Source organism: Mustela nigripes, chromosome 3 (assembly GCF_022355385.1).
Source record: "Mustela nigripes isolate SB6536 chromosome 3, MUSNIG.SB6536, whole genome shotgun sequence".
NCBI classification, from domain to species: Eukaryota; Metazoa; Chordata; class Mammalia; order Carnivora; family Mustelidae; genus Mustela; species Mustela nigripes.
Genome location: NC_081559.1, coordinates 31,915,181 through 31,930,127, shown reverse-complemented (window position 1 = coordinate 31,930,127; position 14,947 = coordinate 31,915,181). Strand labels below are relative to the sequence as shown.

Below are 14,947 nucleotides of genomic sequence, written 5' to 3'. Positions count from 1 at the left end.
AAAAAAAAAAAAAAAAAAAAAAAAAAAAAAAAAAAAAAACTTAATAATATAAAACACAAGAACTGTTAAGTACATTGTAGAAACATATAATTACAGGATAAATAACCTGCATCACAACCAACATTGTATCAACTTCGTTATCTATATTATCTAAACCTCAAATAGTTAAGAATAAGGTTTAAACATGCAATACTTCCTTAGTGAATACTTAGTCTTTTGCTGTTTTTCACTCTATTCATATAATCTTATTCTATTTTTCCTTAACTCTTTACAGAAATTTTCTTGTTCCCATCAACTATTTTACTGCTAATATAGCTTTTCCGGAACAAGAGCTATGAAGACACGGTCTTCCCGTCTCTAATCCAGTCTCCAGTGCGCCCAGCTTTCTGGCCTCTTGCAGCTTTTCTGTAAATGTTCAAAAACCTAGATTGTGTTTTAAAAATAGAAGGCACAAGAAAAAGGAATCTTCTAGCTTCAACAGCTATGAGAACTATCTGACCTTACTCGAGGAAATCGTTTTGAGTTAAGCCAAAAAAAAAGAAAAGAAAAGAAAAAACACCAGCAAACCTGCTGCTGTCCTCATCTCCTTCCAAACTTCAAATCTAGATCACTTTCACATGGGAATGAACAATATTCTGAATAATTTCTCTCTACTGCATGGGTATATGCACCGATAACCCCTTCTGCTACCACCTGAATGTGCAACACTGGATAAAGGTGAGTTTAGTCCTGAAGGCCATCAGAACTTGTCTACTCCAGGAAATATTTAAATATAAACTACCAGAATCATGAACAAAATACACTTTAAACCAATATAACTGAACACCAAGAAAAAAATAAGAATAATGACTTACTGTGCATCTCTAACAGTTAAGACACTAGACAATACCTATGGTAATGGGTTTACATTCATTCATGTACAACTCTATTTGTTAATGTTCTTCTTCAAATTCTACAGACCCTTTTACAGTTGACTAATGCCAACAGCGTTAAAACAAAACTTTGTAATCAAAATCTGCTTCTCTAGATTTTTTAAGGAGCCCAAAATACTACACTATGACCATCACAAAAGGACATGTTCACATGCACATCCGTTCAATTTTTCCATCATTTCTGAAGTCACAGGCCTTCTGAATACGCACAGTTCCCCACATGGAACACCATGCAGTTCTAAGTTTTAGAATACAAAAGATACTGAGTTCCTCAAATCCTCTGTTACATTCCCTTTACTTCCCAATATATTAATCTATATAAACGACAAATGTCCTTTCCCTTTTTGGGGTGCCTGATCAAGTCTAGACAAACTAATGAGAGATAAAGTTACTTCTGTCACTTTGCCATAGCACTTTTTCCCCAGGAACCACTCACCACTTCCTCATCCCCTAAGTAGATGTACGAAAACTCCAAAACCACTTCCCTGTCTACCCCAATCCAGCCAAGCCTCTATGAAAGAAAAAACTGACTGCAATCATCTATAAAAATGCCTTACTATTTAATACCCATTATTTGATACACAGTATTTTTTTTTTTTTCAGGTAGGCTCCATGCCCAACGTGGAGCTTGAACTCACAAACCTAAGATTGAGAGTCACACGCTCTACCAATTAAGCCAGCCAGGTCCCTCTACACGGCAAATTACCTTTGCAATTTCAATTACTTTGTAAATCTAAACTCTGCTGGGCCATTCTTAGCTAGAAATTCCAAGTCTGGAGTTTCCAAAACCCACTAAGCACCAAAAGAAATTTGTAGAGAATCTACTGTGTTCCAATGTATTCACTTAGTGACTTCAAAGCATGCTTCATGTGGCTAAATATACAATTCAAGAAAATGTAGGCAAAGAAATGTCTAAAATAAAGTGAAGGCACATCAACAGACAAGGAATCTTCTCTTTCCATCACACTTACTTCATTACAAGATGGTCAACTCAGATTTGCACATAAAAAGGACTAGAAAGACAAACTCCAAACTGGTAAGGGCTGGTCCCCTCATAGAAGAATCATGGGAACAGAGAAGGAAGTTACCCTTTTACTTATAGACTCCTAAACTGTTTAGTTTTTAATAATAAATATAATATTTACTTGCATTCTTTTAAAAAATCCATAGAAAACAAAGATTACTCAATTTGACCAATGTGGGCAAAGATGGGGGGAGGGACAAAAATTCTGAAATGAAACAGAAGATAAACGTCAACACTCATGATTCTAATTGATAAAAATGCTTATTGCTTGCTTTTATAGTCTCAAAGCATTTTATCAACATGGATTATTTCCTGTAACAGTTCTGGAAAGAATACAACCTGCCATATTCTAGCCCACCACACCATGAGTAATATGCAGAACTTGCTGTAGGTTAACAAAAAAACCCACTGCTGTTTCCCAGGCCGGGAACCTACAACTTGGTTAAGATGTTCAGTTAGGAATTTCAAATAACACTAACACAAATTTAAAATGACCAGCACATTCTGAAATGGCAATACCACTCTAATTAGTGCTAAACACAAAATCGATTACTGTGTTCAGAAACGCTCAGATACTTAAAAATTTGAGAAAAGATCAGTGATATTGTTGAATAACATGGCTTAATGTTCCAATGCATTTGTATTCAATTAAAATTAGTATAAAAGCTATCTTCTCCTAACTTTCATAATTCTATAATCACAAAGTGGGAAGAATTAAAAAAAAAATTGACAGTTTAGACACACTCGGTTTTAACTTAAAACAGTTTATGCTTAATAGGAGTATTCTGTAGTTAAAAAATTAACTTTTTACCAGCTGACAATGGTAGGAGGTGCTAGTACCTTCAAAATACATGCCTTTGATTCACTACCTGTCAAAACAAAAAAAGACAAACATTACTACTTGTAGTCTAATCCATCAGAGCCAAATTATCAACCTTTTCCTGGAGATACTTTTACTTCCAAAAACTCAGAAAATTTTCTGCTTTTTTTTAAAAACATCATCTATCACACTAGCAAATGACATTTTATCATTAACCTTTCATCAAAAAAAATCTTATTACGTATCCCTACACACCTATTAGAATAGCCAAAATCTGAAAATACTGGTACCACCAAATATTGGCAAGAATACAGCACAAGAGGAACTCATTAATTGCTGGTAGGAATGCAAACTACATGGCCACTTTAGAAAACAAGTTTGACAGTTTCCTAGAAAACTAAACCTATTCTTTACATTATGATCCAGCCTCCTGGATGAACTGAGTCCTCCTGGTATTTACCCAAATGAGCTAAAAGCTTATTTTTAATTAAAAAAAAAAACCTACATAAAAATATTTATATTGGCTTTATTCATAATTGCCAAAACTTGGAAGTAACTAAGATGGCCTTCAATAGGTGAATGCATAAACTGTGGTACATCCAGACAATGCAATATTATTCAGCACAAAAAGAAATGTGCTATCAAGCCACGAAAGACATCGAGGAAACTTAAATGTGCATTACTAAAGGAATGAAATCAACACGAAAAGGGTACATATACTTTTTTATTCCAACTCTGTAACATTCTGGAAAAGGAAAAGCTATTGAGGACAGTAAAAGGTTGCCAAGAGTTAAGAAGGAAAATGGGATAACAGGCAGAGTACAGAGGATTTTGGGGGTGGTAAAACCGTCATTATGTATTTGTCCAAACCCATGGAATGTACAACACACAGAGTGAGCCCTCAGGTAAAATAAGGACTCCAAGTGATAATGGTGTTATCAATATAGGTGCACTGACTGTAATATATGTACCATTCTGGTGTGGGATTATTGATAATGGGGAGGCTATGCATACTTTAGATCAGAGGTATATAGGAATCCCCCTGCCTTCTGCTCAATTTTGCTTTAAACTTGGAACTTCTCTAAAAAATAAAGTCTATTAAGAAAAAAAAAAAGGTACAACCAAAATTTTGAAGGCACATATTGAGTTTCTTCTCTCATAATGGTAGTGGTCAAGAAGAATAATTACTAAGATTTATAAACAGTATTTCACTGTGTATACAACACTTTTATCCACTTATCTCAATTTTTTTTTTTTTAAGTTTATTCATTCATTTGACAGAGAGAGAGAAACAGAGACAGAGAGAGTACAAGCATGGTGAGAGGCTGGGGGAGAGAGAGAAGCAGACTCCCCTGCTGAGCTGGGGGCCTGTCCTGGGGCTGGATCCCAGGACCTGGAGATCATGACCTGAGCCAAAGGCAGACAACCATTTGAGCCACCCAGGTGCCCCTCAACGATTTTTTAAATTGCTTGTGAAGCAGGAAGGTTTGCAGTCATTACAGGCTTAAAAAAAAATAATTTAACATCAGCCCAAACTCACAGGGTCTGTAACTGGACTTAACAGTTAAGTATTTCAACAAAATTTAGCATATCACTACTCATAATTAACTTCCTTATTCCCTGTCAAGGCAGCCAAATATACTTTAAAAAAAAAAAAAAAAAAAAAAAAGGAGTAGGCCTTAAATCCAGATAACCCTGGGTCTAAACCCCCCAGTCTTTCTCATTTGTTTAGAGTCTTCTAAACAAATTCATTCATTCATTCATCCATTTATCTATCTATCCATCCAGGTAGGGGGAAATCTTACAAATTTACCTGCTATTTCATATGCCAGTTTCCTCATAAATAGGGATGACAATATATATATATATATAATTCATATCCAGAATATTTGTTGAATTTCTATAAATAAAATACAACTCAGTAGAAAAAATAGGCTACATATGTCCATGGGAAAAAAACCTAAACACCCATTAACTATGAAATTGTCTCACTATTAAACACAAATGGAAACATTATCATTTCCCCCATCAAATTTTTTTATTAGAATAAACGGGGCACCTGGGTGACTCAGTTGATTGGGCGGCTGCCTCCAGCTCAGGTCATGATCCCAGGGTCCTGGGATCGAGCCCCACATCAGGCTCCCTGCTCAGTGGAGAGGCTGCTTCTCCCTCTTCCCTCTGCCTGCCACTCTGTCTACTTGTGCTCTATCTCTGTCAAATAAATAAAATTTTTAAAAAAAAAAGGAAAGAAAAAAACATCACAAGTATTGGCAAGGATATAGGAAACAAGAGTGCTCTTGGCTTTGTTGGGGGAAATGCAGCCACTTTGGAGAGCAATTTGGCAGCATCCAGCAAAGCTAAGGATGTAAATTCCTACGACCTAGAAAACGCCTCCTAAAAAAAATTTGCCCTGGAGAAATTCTGGCACATGTGCATATTTTATTTTGTTAATTAACACGAAAGATCCTAGTATTTAACTGGCCCTTAATAAATGCTGAATCTCCTCAACAACTAGTTAGTGAATGAATGCCTACTCGGCTCCATACCCAATGCTATCCACTCTGGAAATGTGTCCATAGGCCTCAAAAAGCTCCCAGGACCAAGTACTGAGATGACAAAAACTACTGGATAAGGAGACAGGCTGTATTAAGGAAACAGGCAAATGAGGTCTTCTGTAAGAAGGCCAAGGAAGGCTGACTAAGAACTGATTTATTTAACTAAGAACTGAGTGGATCCACAGATTTTTGGCAGAGGACACAAGAGAGGAAACTACAGGCAATTAAAATAGCATCTGCGAAAGCACAGAAGCACTGGAGAACTCGTAAGTACCTGAAAGCAGGCTGACAGATGACCCCAGAGGCATCAGGCCCTAAACCCTGGAACCAGCAAAAGCTACTTTTCTTGAGAAAAGATCTTTGTAGATGTGTCTGAATTAAGGATCTGGGGATGAGAGCGCAGTATGGGATTCAGCTGGTCCCTAAATGCCACCACAAGTATCCCTGGAAGAAAGGCAAATCTGACACTCCGAGAGGGCAATGGGAGGACAGAGCAGAGCTGTAACATGCTGGCCTCGAAGTCTGGACCCAGGCCACAGAATGCAGCAGGCCCAGCAACTGAAGAGGCAAGAACAGGTTCTTCTCTGGAAGGGGCAACACTCTGCCGACGCCTGATTTCAGCCCAGAAACTTCTGGCCTCTTTTAACTGTAGGATAATCAATTTCTGTGGTGCTAAGCCACCAAATCTGCAGTGTTAGAGCAGCTCTGAGAGGAAGCAAAGGCAAGAGCTCACTGGCACTGCCCTCTATGCCATACTAAGTGGGTTAGATATTACCCAACTCTCTAAAGAGCCATCCAGATTTGTATGCAGAATAGCCACCCCTCATACGGTTAAATCTCACACCAGTGTGGGGAATTTATTGATGGAGGCGGCGGGGACTAGAAACAGAAAAATCAGAATCAAAAATCCAGAGAGAATATGAAGTTCTGGATCACCAGACATTTGACAAAAAAACCCATCACAATGAAAGACAGAGATGAAAACTGAAGTGGGGGGAACTCGATGGAAACAGTCGATGCAGGAAATAGAAAGAATACTTTAAATACATGTGACCCATCTTCCAAAAGATAGGAGAGGCTATTAAATTGATGAAACAAAACTGGGGCACCATACAGGATTAAAAATAATAAAAAAAACTCTTGGAGGCACCTGGGTGGCTCAGGGGGTTAAAGCCTCTGCCTGTGGCTCGGGTCATGATCCCAGGGTCCTGGGATCAAGCCCCACATCGGGCTCTCTGCTCAATGGGGAGCTGCTTCCTCCTCTCTCTGCCTGCCTCTGCCTACTTATGAGCTATCAAATAAATAAATAAAATCTTTAAAAAAAAAGAAAACAAAAGAAAAGAAAAAGCTCTTGTTAAAATTAAGAAGAGCACCTGATATTAAATTTAAAAGTCAACAGATATATTAAGAAAAAAAGGCTCGGAGTATTTTCCCAGAAAGGAAAGCAAAATCAAAGAAGTAGAAAACAAATCAAAAAAGATTTTTAGAAGGTTATACCTGGGGGGCAGAGGGCTATAGGGAGTCTGGGGCTCTGAGGGTTCCAACAGTCCAGGCTCAGCCACTCACCAAAGGCAGAGAGACAAGTGGTAAGGAAATAAGAAAGAAAATATATTTCAGAAAGCCCACACCAAGAGACAGCAGGCTGATGTTTTAAAGACTGCCTCCAAAGTGCTGAAAATACTTCCAGGTTTATATAGGAAAATGTGCGACAAAGGTCAGTGCGTATAGGCAGGTGGGCAGTCAAGGTCAGGTGGATCGTTGTCTTGGGATCAACCACACAGGTAGGTCTTGCTGGCTCAGGACAGTCCTTATTGCTTGAGAGGGGCAGTTTCGGTTCCCATCAAGAGATGTTTTGTGCGATGTTTTGTACAAGGTCTTTTGCCTGAGTTAAAGAGATAAGCTGGAAAGAAAAACTTAATTAGAAACTTTAAGATAAAAATGTAAGTAGTGAAAGTCCTTTTTCAAGGTGCTGAATTAATCCAAAAGATCAAGAGAACAAGTTCCACTAAAAGGAGTTCTAGAAAGAACGAACAAAGAGAATGAAGAGGCAGAAATTACTGAAACACTCGGCAATAAAATATCCCACAGCTGATGGACGCTAGTCGTCAGACTGAAAGGGCCTGCAGAGTGCTAAGCAGATGAGTGGGGGCCAAAATAACTTACCTCTAGACACAGCTTTGTGAATTCTCAGAGCACTTAGTTTAAGAATATCCCAAAAGCTTCAAAACAAAACAAAAACAAAACTAGCTCACCTACAAATAAGTAAATTGTATAACTGATCAATACATAAGGATACTTTTCAGAGTGAAAGCAGGTGCTATGAGATGTAATTTGAAAGTGTCCCAGACAAACCTGAATGTACAGTCTCCCTTCCTATGAAGGAGTAAGAATCATACTGGCCTCAGATGTCTGCAACCCAGGAAGGCTATCAAGAATGCCTTCAAAGTTTTGAGGGAAATGAATTTTAAACTAGAATTCTACTTCTAGCTAAATTCCTGATGAACTGCCAAGTAGAATAAGAAAATACTCAGAGATGTAAAGACTCAGGAAATTCATATTTTGCAAACATACTCTGATGAGACTACCTTAAAAAGTCCTCCACCATGTGCACACAATGACAGTATTTTTAAAGACTATTTTATTAAAACTAGAACTGCCCTACACTTCTGTATTATTTTACAAGAGATAGATCCTACAGGTTAAGGGGTTAGGGGCTTAGTCCCGCAAGACTATTCCCCACTTGCTAGTCATGAGTCACCAGCTGGTTACAAACCAGGGATTCCCACAATCTCCTCCCCAAATTCAATAATTTGCAAGAATGGCTCACACAACTCAGGAACACCCATTACTTACATTTATCGGTTTATTATAAAGAATACAACTCAGGACAGCCCAAGGGAAGATATGCATAGGGCAAGGGATACAGGGAGTAGGAGACACAGCAAAACTTCCAAACCAGGTGTGCCACTGTCCCAGCACCTGGCCCAAGTCACCAACACGGAAGCTCAACGAACTTCGCCGTTCATGAGTTTTTATCTCCAGCCCCCTCACTCCTCATAGGAGGTTGATGGGTGGGTCTATAAGTTTTTTTAAACATTTTATTAATATATAATGTATTATTTGTTTCAGGGGTACAAGTCTGTGATTCATATATTTTGAGTCTATTTTTGTGTGCAGTTTAAGGAAAAGGGTCCAGTTTCATTCTTCTGCATGTGTCTGTCCAATATTCCCAACACCATTTGAAGAGACAGTCTTTTTTCCATTTGACTTTTTTTCCGCTTTGTCAAAGATTAGCTGACCATATAGAGTTGAGGGTCCATTTCTGGGCTCTCTCTATTCTGTTCCACTGATCTATGTGTCTGTTTTTGTGCCAGTACCATACTGCCTTGATTATTACAGCTTTGTAACAGAGCCTGAAGTCCAAAACTGTGATGCCACCAGCTTTGATTTTCTTTTTCAATATTCCTCAGGCTATTCAAGGTCTTTTCTGGTTCAATACAAATTTTAAGATTATTTGTTCCACTTCTGTGAAAAAAGTTGATGGTATTTTGATAGGGATTACATTAAATGTGTAGACTGCTCTAGGTAGCATAGACATTTTCACAATATTTGTTCTTCCAATCCATGAGCATGGAATGTTTTTCCATTTCCTTGAGTCTTCTTCATTTCTTTCATTAAGTGTTCTACAGTTTTCGGAGTACAGATTCTTTGCCTCTTTGGTTAGATTTATTCCTACATATCTTATGGTTTTGGGTACAAATGTAAATAGGACTGACTCATTAATTTCTCTTTCTTCTGTCTTGTTGGTGGTGTATAGAAATACAACTGATTTCTGCACACTGATTTTATATACTGCCACTTTAAGGTCTTTAACCTAATGGCTGGGTCCTTCAGGTGACCAGCCCCATCCTGAAGCTATCTAGAGAACCCCATCCTAAGCTGTTCATTAACATAAACTCCGGATGTGATCAAAGGATGTATTTATGAATAACAGAAGACTCCTATCACTTGGGAAATTGCCATGATCTCAGGAGCTCTGTGCCACTAGTGGGGACAAAGACCAAATATATTTTTGTATTATGCCCAGGATTCTGTTATCATTCTCTTATTAGCAGTTTAACTGGGAGGGAAAGGTGTGATCATGTCAGTGTATGCATTTAAAAAAAATATATATCCAGAGCTCCAGGGTGGCTCAGTTGGTTAAGCAACTGCCTTCAGCTCAAGCCATGATCCTGGAGGCCCCAGATCTGAGTCCCACATCGGGCTCCCTGCTCAGCAGGGAGTCTGCTTCTCCCTCTGACCCTCTCCCCTCTCGTGCTCACTCTCTCTCTCAAGTAAATAAGTAAAATCTTTAAACAATAATAGTAATAATAATATGTATGTTTAAATAAATAAAAAAGTATAAAAGGAAAGTATCAATTATCAAAAATTTTTTTTAAATTTATTTATTTGACAGACAGAGATCGGAAGTAGGCAGAGAGAGAGAGAGAGAGAGGAGGAAGCAGGCTCTCCGCAGAGTGGACAGCCCGAGGCGGGGCTCGATCCCAGGACCCTGGGATCATGACCTGAGCCGAAGGCAGAGGCTTTAACCCACTGAGCCACCCAGGTGCCCCCAATTATCAAAATTTTTTAAAAGATTTTATTTATTTATTTGACAGAGATAACAAGTAAGCAGAGAGGCAGGCAGACAGAGAGAGGGAGTAGGCTCCCAGCTGAGGAGAGGGCCTGATTGCAGGCAGGATCCCAGGACCCTGAGATGATGACCAGGAGCCAAAGGAAGAGGTTTAACCCACTGAGCCACCCAGAAGCCCCACAATTACCAACTTTAAAAGGAATGTCATACACACAAAAGAAAACTTCTTTAACTTAATATATCAGAAACCAATACCAAATACGAAAAGTATTTTACGATTAAAGTAATATATATCAGAAACAAACACCAATTACAAAAGGTAATTTCGATTAAAGGCAGGAAGGCCAGCTGTAACCATCATTACTGGATTTTGTTAAGAAGGCTCTAGCCCTTATGACCATTAGCCACATGTAGCTACTGAACACTTACTTGGAAGTATGTCCAAACTGTGCTCTAAATATAAAATATACATAGAATTATAAAGCCTTAGTATGGAAAAAAATATAAAACATCGCAATAATTTTTATGTTGATTGTATGTTGAAACAGTATCTTGGACACAAGTAGTCCCCCCCCTTTTTTGGGGGGGGGGTACATTCCAAGACCCCAAGCAGATGCCTGTAACCACAGATAGTGCTGAAACCCACAGACACTATGTTTTCTTCTATACATACATACCTATGATAAAGTTTTATTTATAAATTAGGCACAGGAAGAGATTAACAATGTTAAAAAGAAAAATACAAGCCTGAAATGGCATCAACTTAAGCCAAATCACTGTATACAGACTTAATACCTAATCTTGCAATTTCGACCTCAAGAAATGTAGTCTTAATGGGTCAGTCAGGAATTTTCTGAGCCCCATCAATGAGGTATGTCATTGGGGCATTCTCCACACACACCCCAAAGAAAGAGTACTCTGCGTAAGACTCCCTGCCATCCCCATAAGGGAAGGTGATTTTCAAGAGAACAATCGTCTTCTATTGTGCATAACTTTCTCACCACACCCTCTTCCACCTCTTTCTACGACTCCTTGGATCTCCCCCTCTACTTGCTAGATGGGATGCTGGCCAAGTCACGATCATTTAATAAAATCCATTAGGTCTTCAAATTTACCTGGATGGATTTTGTTTTTAAACAGCAGCAATAGAACAATTTTAACAAGATACTGTAATAAAAGGTCAACTATACTGCAATTAAAATAAAAAGCTTAATAAAAAAGTTATATGAATGTACTCTCTTTCTCAGAACATTTTACTGTACTATACTCCCCCTTCTTGTGATAAGAGACAATAAAATGCCTAGGGGATTAGATGAAGAGAGGTGAAGGAGTGGATGTTGTGTGGCAGCCTTAGGCTCCTGCTGACCTTCTAAGAAAGGGACAGGAAAAGGGGGGCATTTGCTTCTGGACCACAATTGACTGAGGGTAACCAAAACTACAGAAAGAGAGAAACTGCAGATAAGGGGGTACTACCCTATGCTGGATTAAATAAAATATATTCAAGTTACTTGTTTCTTTTCACTTTATTTAATATGTCTACTAGAAATTTAAAGTTATATACACGGCTCATTATTTGTTCCTCTCACTGCATTTCTTTTAGAGAACACTGCGGGAGAAAAATAAACAGTATGAATACTGGAAAAGGAGAAACAGAATCTTCATTATTTGCATATGATTGCCAATCTGACAAGAAATCCAAAAAGAATCATTGAAAGCTATGCAACCAGAGACAGAATTCACTAAAGAAACACATCTAACAAGGTAACAAACACCTTTATTATCTCATGAAGCCTATTTGAAATCAGTAACAAGAAACACAAAGCTATAATTAATCACCTACAGGTAACGTGCCTATCTGCCGACATCACACAACATAAACATTATTAACTTAAACATGCATAGAGTCAGCTCTCAGTTATCTGTAAGCAAACTACCCATGCATCAAGAGCAATTCCCTAATACTGACTCATGTTTCTGGGTTATATACCATCCGAATTTCTACCATATAATATTCTGATACATGATATCATGTAAAAAATATACAGTTTAAGACTTTTACAAACTGGGGTGCCTGGGTGGCTCCATGTTAAAGCTTCTGCCTTCGGCTCAGGTCATGATCCCAGGGTCCTGGGCTCGAGCCCCGCATCAGGCTCTCTGCTCAGCAGGGAGTGTGCTTCCTCCTCTCGCTCTGCCTGCCTCTCTGCCTACTTGTGATCTCTATCTGTCAAATAAATAAATTTTTTTTTTAAATACTTTTACAAACTAACTCAAACATTACACATGCCAGCTTTACTATGTCCCCATTTTTTTAACAATTTTATTTATTTATTTGAGAGAGAGATCACAGGTAGGCAGAGAGGCAGGCAGAGAGGTAGAGGGGGAAGCAGGCTCCTGCTGAGCAGAGAGTCCGATGTGGGGCTCGATCCCAGGACCCTGGGATCATGACCTGAGCTGAAAGCAGAGGCTTATATGTCCCCCATTTTTCAAATGAACTTGCAGAGACATGCTCCTTAAATCCAATAACCTTCAATCCATTTCCCGGAGCCAACTAACCCAAGCTCTTCAAACTCATCCCAAACTCAACTCATCCCCAAAGTTGCCCCCAAACTAATAAGCCTCCGAACAGGGCCTAGTTTTTTTTATCAAGGAGCCCACTCACTAAACTTCAAAGATCACAACAAGCCCCTTTTGGTAAAAATTACTGGCATTCCAAACACATGTACCTTTAATATTGTGTATATGTACTTTGGTCCTAGCATATCATAAACCCTATGAATCATGCATAAAATGTAGAAATTACTATAAAGAAAAAGTTTCTAACATTTCTTCACTGCACCGCAGAGATGGGATATATACACACCTGGAGCACAGGTACCCTGCAAGGCAGACCTCACCCTGATCCAAAAGAAACTGAAACTCAGAGGTTAAGAATTTGCTGTGGTCACAAAACTAAAATGAGGCAGAACTAGATTTGGGGATTTAAGTAACACTGTGGTCACAAACCTCAAGCCCTTCGTCACACCAATCTCCTTCCTTACACTTGGGGTCTCATGAGCTCCCTCTCTGACCTTACACCCCACTTCCAGTCAGCTACTATCTCCCACAACCTTCCCACCTTGAGATGGTACCAAATAAACAGGTATTCATTTTATACCTCAGAAAAGTGATACACAAACTAAACACTAAATTTCTAAGAAGAGTGCTATGCTGTCAAAATAAGCATCGGTCCACAAAGACAGGCCTAGTTTCAGGGCAAATGATGAATACAAATTCTTAGACTCTAGCACACTAGCAAATGGAAAGTTACAATACAAAGGCAAAAGCACTTGGGAAAATATTCACAGTGGATATGTAAAAAATAGTAATAATGACCAATGTATTATGGTCCATGTGGCATAATTTCAATAATGTCAATCTTGTTTACATTAAAATGTCATCATCTACAGTTCTAAGATTAATTAATTTTAGTTCATTCTGGTCTCCTACGGAATTAAAATAAACTCCATATTTCAACTTAGAAAGAAGTCCAGAGATCAAGTACGGAGATCAAGTCAGTCTCGAATGGAAAAAGAGGAATTTCTGGTTGTTTTACTGTTACACTAAAAAACTCAAGATTGGGGCACCTGGGTGGCGCAGTGGGTTAAAGCCTCTGCCTTCAGCTCAGGTCATGATCCCAGGGTCCTGGGATTGAACCCCACATCGGGCTCTCTGCTCAGCATGGAGCCTGCTTCCTCCTCTCTCTGCCTGCCTCTCTGCCTACTTGTGATCTCTGTCAAATACATAAATAAAATCTTTAAAAAAAAAAATCACCAGGGGAAAAATATTAAAAAAAAAAAAATCCCCAAGGTCAAGATCTAGAATGAGGATTACTGCAATCCTGATGAAAGTAAAGTGAGTAAAAATAAACTTCTGTGGCTGAAGAACTTTTTATAATGTTGGCCAAAATAACAGTGAATATTTTACAACCCAGAAACATCAATGCAGAAACATGAGCTGTTACATATCTACAAAATCAATATAGAAAATAATTTTCAAAAGGTTAACTATATCAGTGTAGCTAGTATCTAATAAAACTCATGCAAATACCCCAGTGAATTCCAAGGAGTAAACACAAAATAAACTCAGAGAGGGAAATGCACAAAGCTAATGAAGTTTTAGAGAAACCAAAGAGAGAAATATGGCATAGATAACAAAAAAGCAGATCATAACACTACTGAGCAAGAAAGGATTACAGGCAAGGAAATCCAAACTCCAGAAAAGCTAATGGTGTGGAGAATGCCACAATGCCAGGCATAACAGTCATCATGGTGGCACAACTGGAAACAACTTTAACAACTCAGAGCCCACATGTTTCTTCTCACTTTCTGGCTGCTCAATCTCCATTCCTACTCCTAGAACCTTCCATGCATTCAGCAACTACTTTCTGAATTGAAGGAAACAATGAATAAATGAGATCATCTAAGTTCTTACCTATCTCTGTTCTCCATGCCTCTGCTCTTTGCTTGCCCTCTGGGATATGATTCATTCTCAAAGCATCCCTAGCCCCCCTAAACCAGCTAACGCCTCAATTCTATCTGTCAGTCCCGTTCTTCCCCAACTGCCTGCGACATCCCATTTGAGTACCATCCTCAAACACAACTCTTCTTCAAATCCAACTCATGTCTTCTTTCGCTAAGCAAAAGACCTTTCCTGGTTACTCAGGGCAAACATGACCATTCTAGCCTCTGTATTGCTCACTCTACATGAACCACATCTTGTCTGTATTCTCCTATAGACTGAACATTCTTGTCCTTAAGAAATTATTATTTCCTACTCCCCCTTAAATGATGTACACTTTTGGTACAGGTGGGTGGCTCAGTCAGTTAAGCTTCTTCAACTCAGGTCATGATCTCAGGGTCAAGTCTGCATCAGGCTTCCTGCTCACAGGGAGTCTGCTTTTCCCTCTTCCTCTGCTCCTGCACTCTCTCTCACTCTGCCCCCAAG

General features: G+C 38.8%; 1 protein-coding gene across 3 annotated transcripts in view; it reads right to left on the bottom strand.

Moving 5' to 3' along the window:
* The window catches only part of ACSL3 (acyl-CoA synthetase long chain family member 3), a 64,956-nt gene that overhangs the window by 41,767 nt on the left and 8,242 nt on the right, over positions 1–14,947 (bottom strand). The window contains exon 2 of one of the 3 annotated variants that reach the window (XM_059393584.1): positions 2,768–2,825. The exons of 1 other annotated variant lie outside the window; for it this stretch is intronic. The gene's annotated coding sequence lies outside the window, so the exon portion shown is untranslated. The remainder of the gene's footprint in view (positions 1–2,767; positions 2,826–14,947) is intronic. One more of the 3 variants, XM_059393585.1, reaches the window with a different exon arrangement.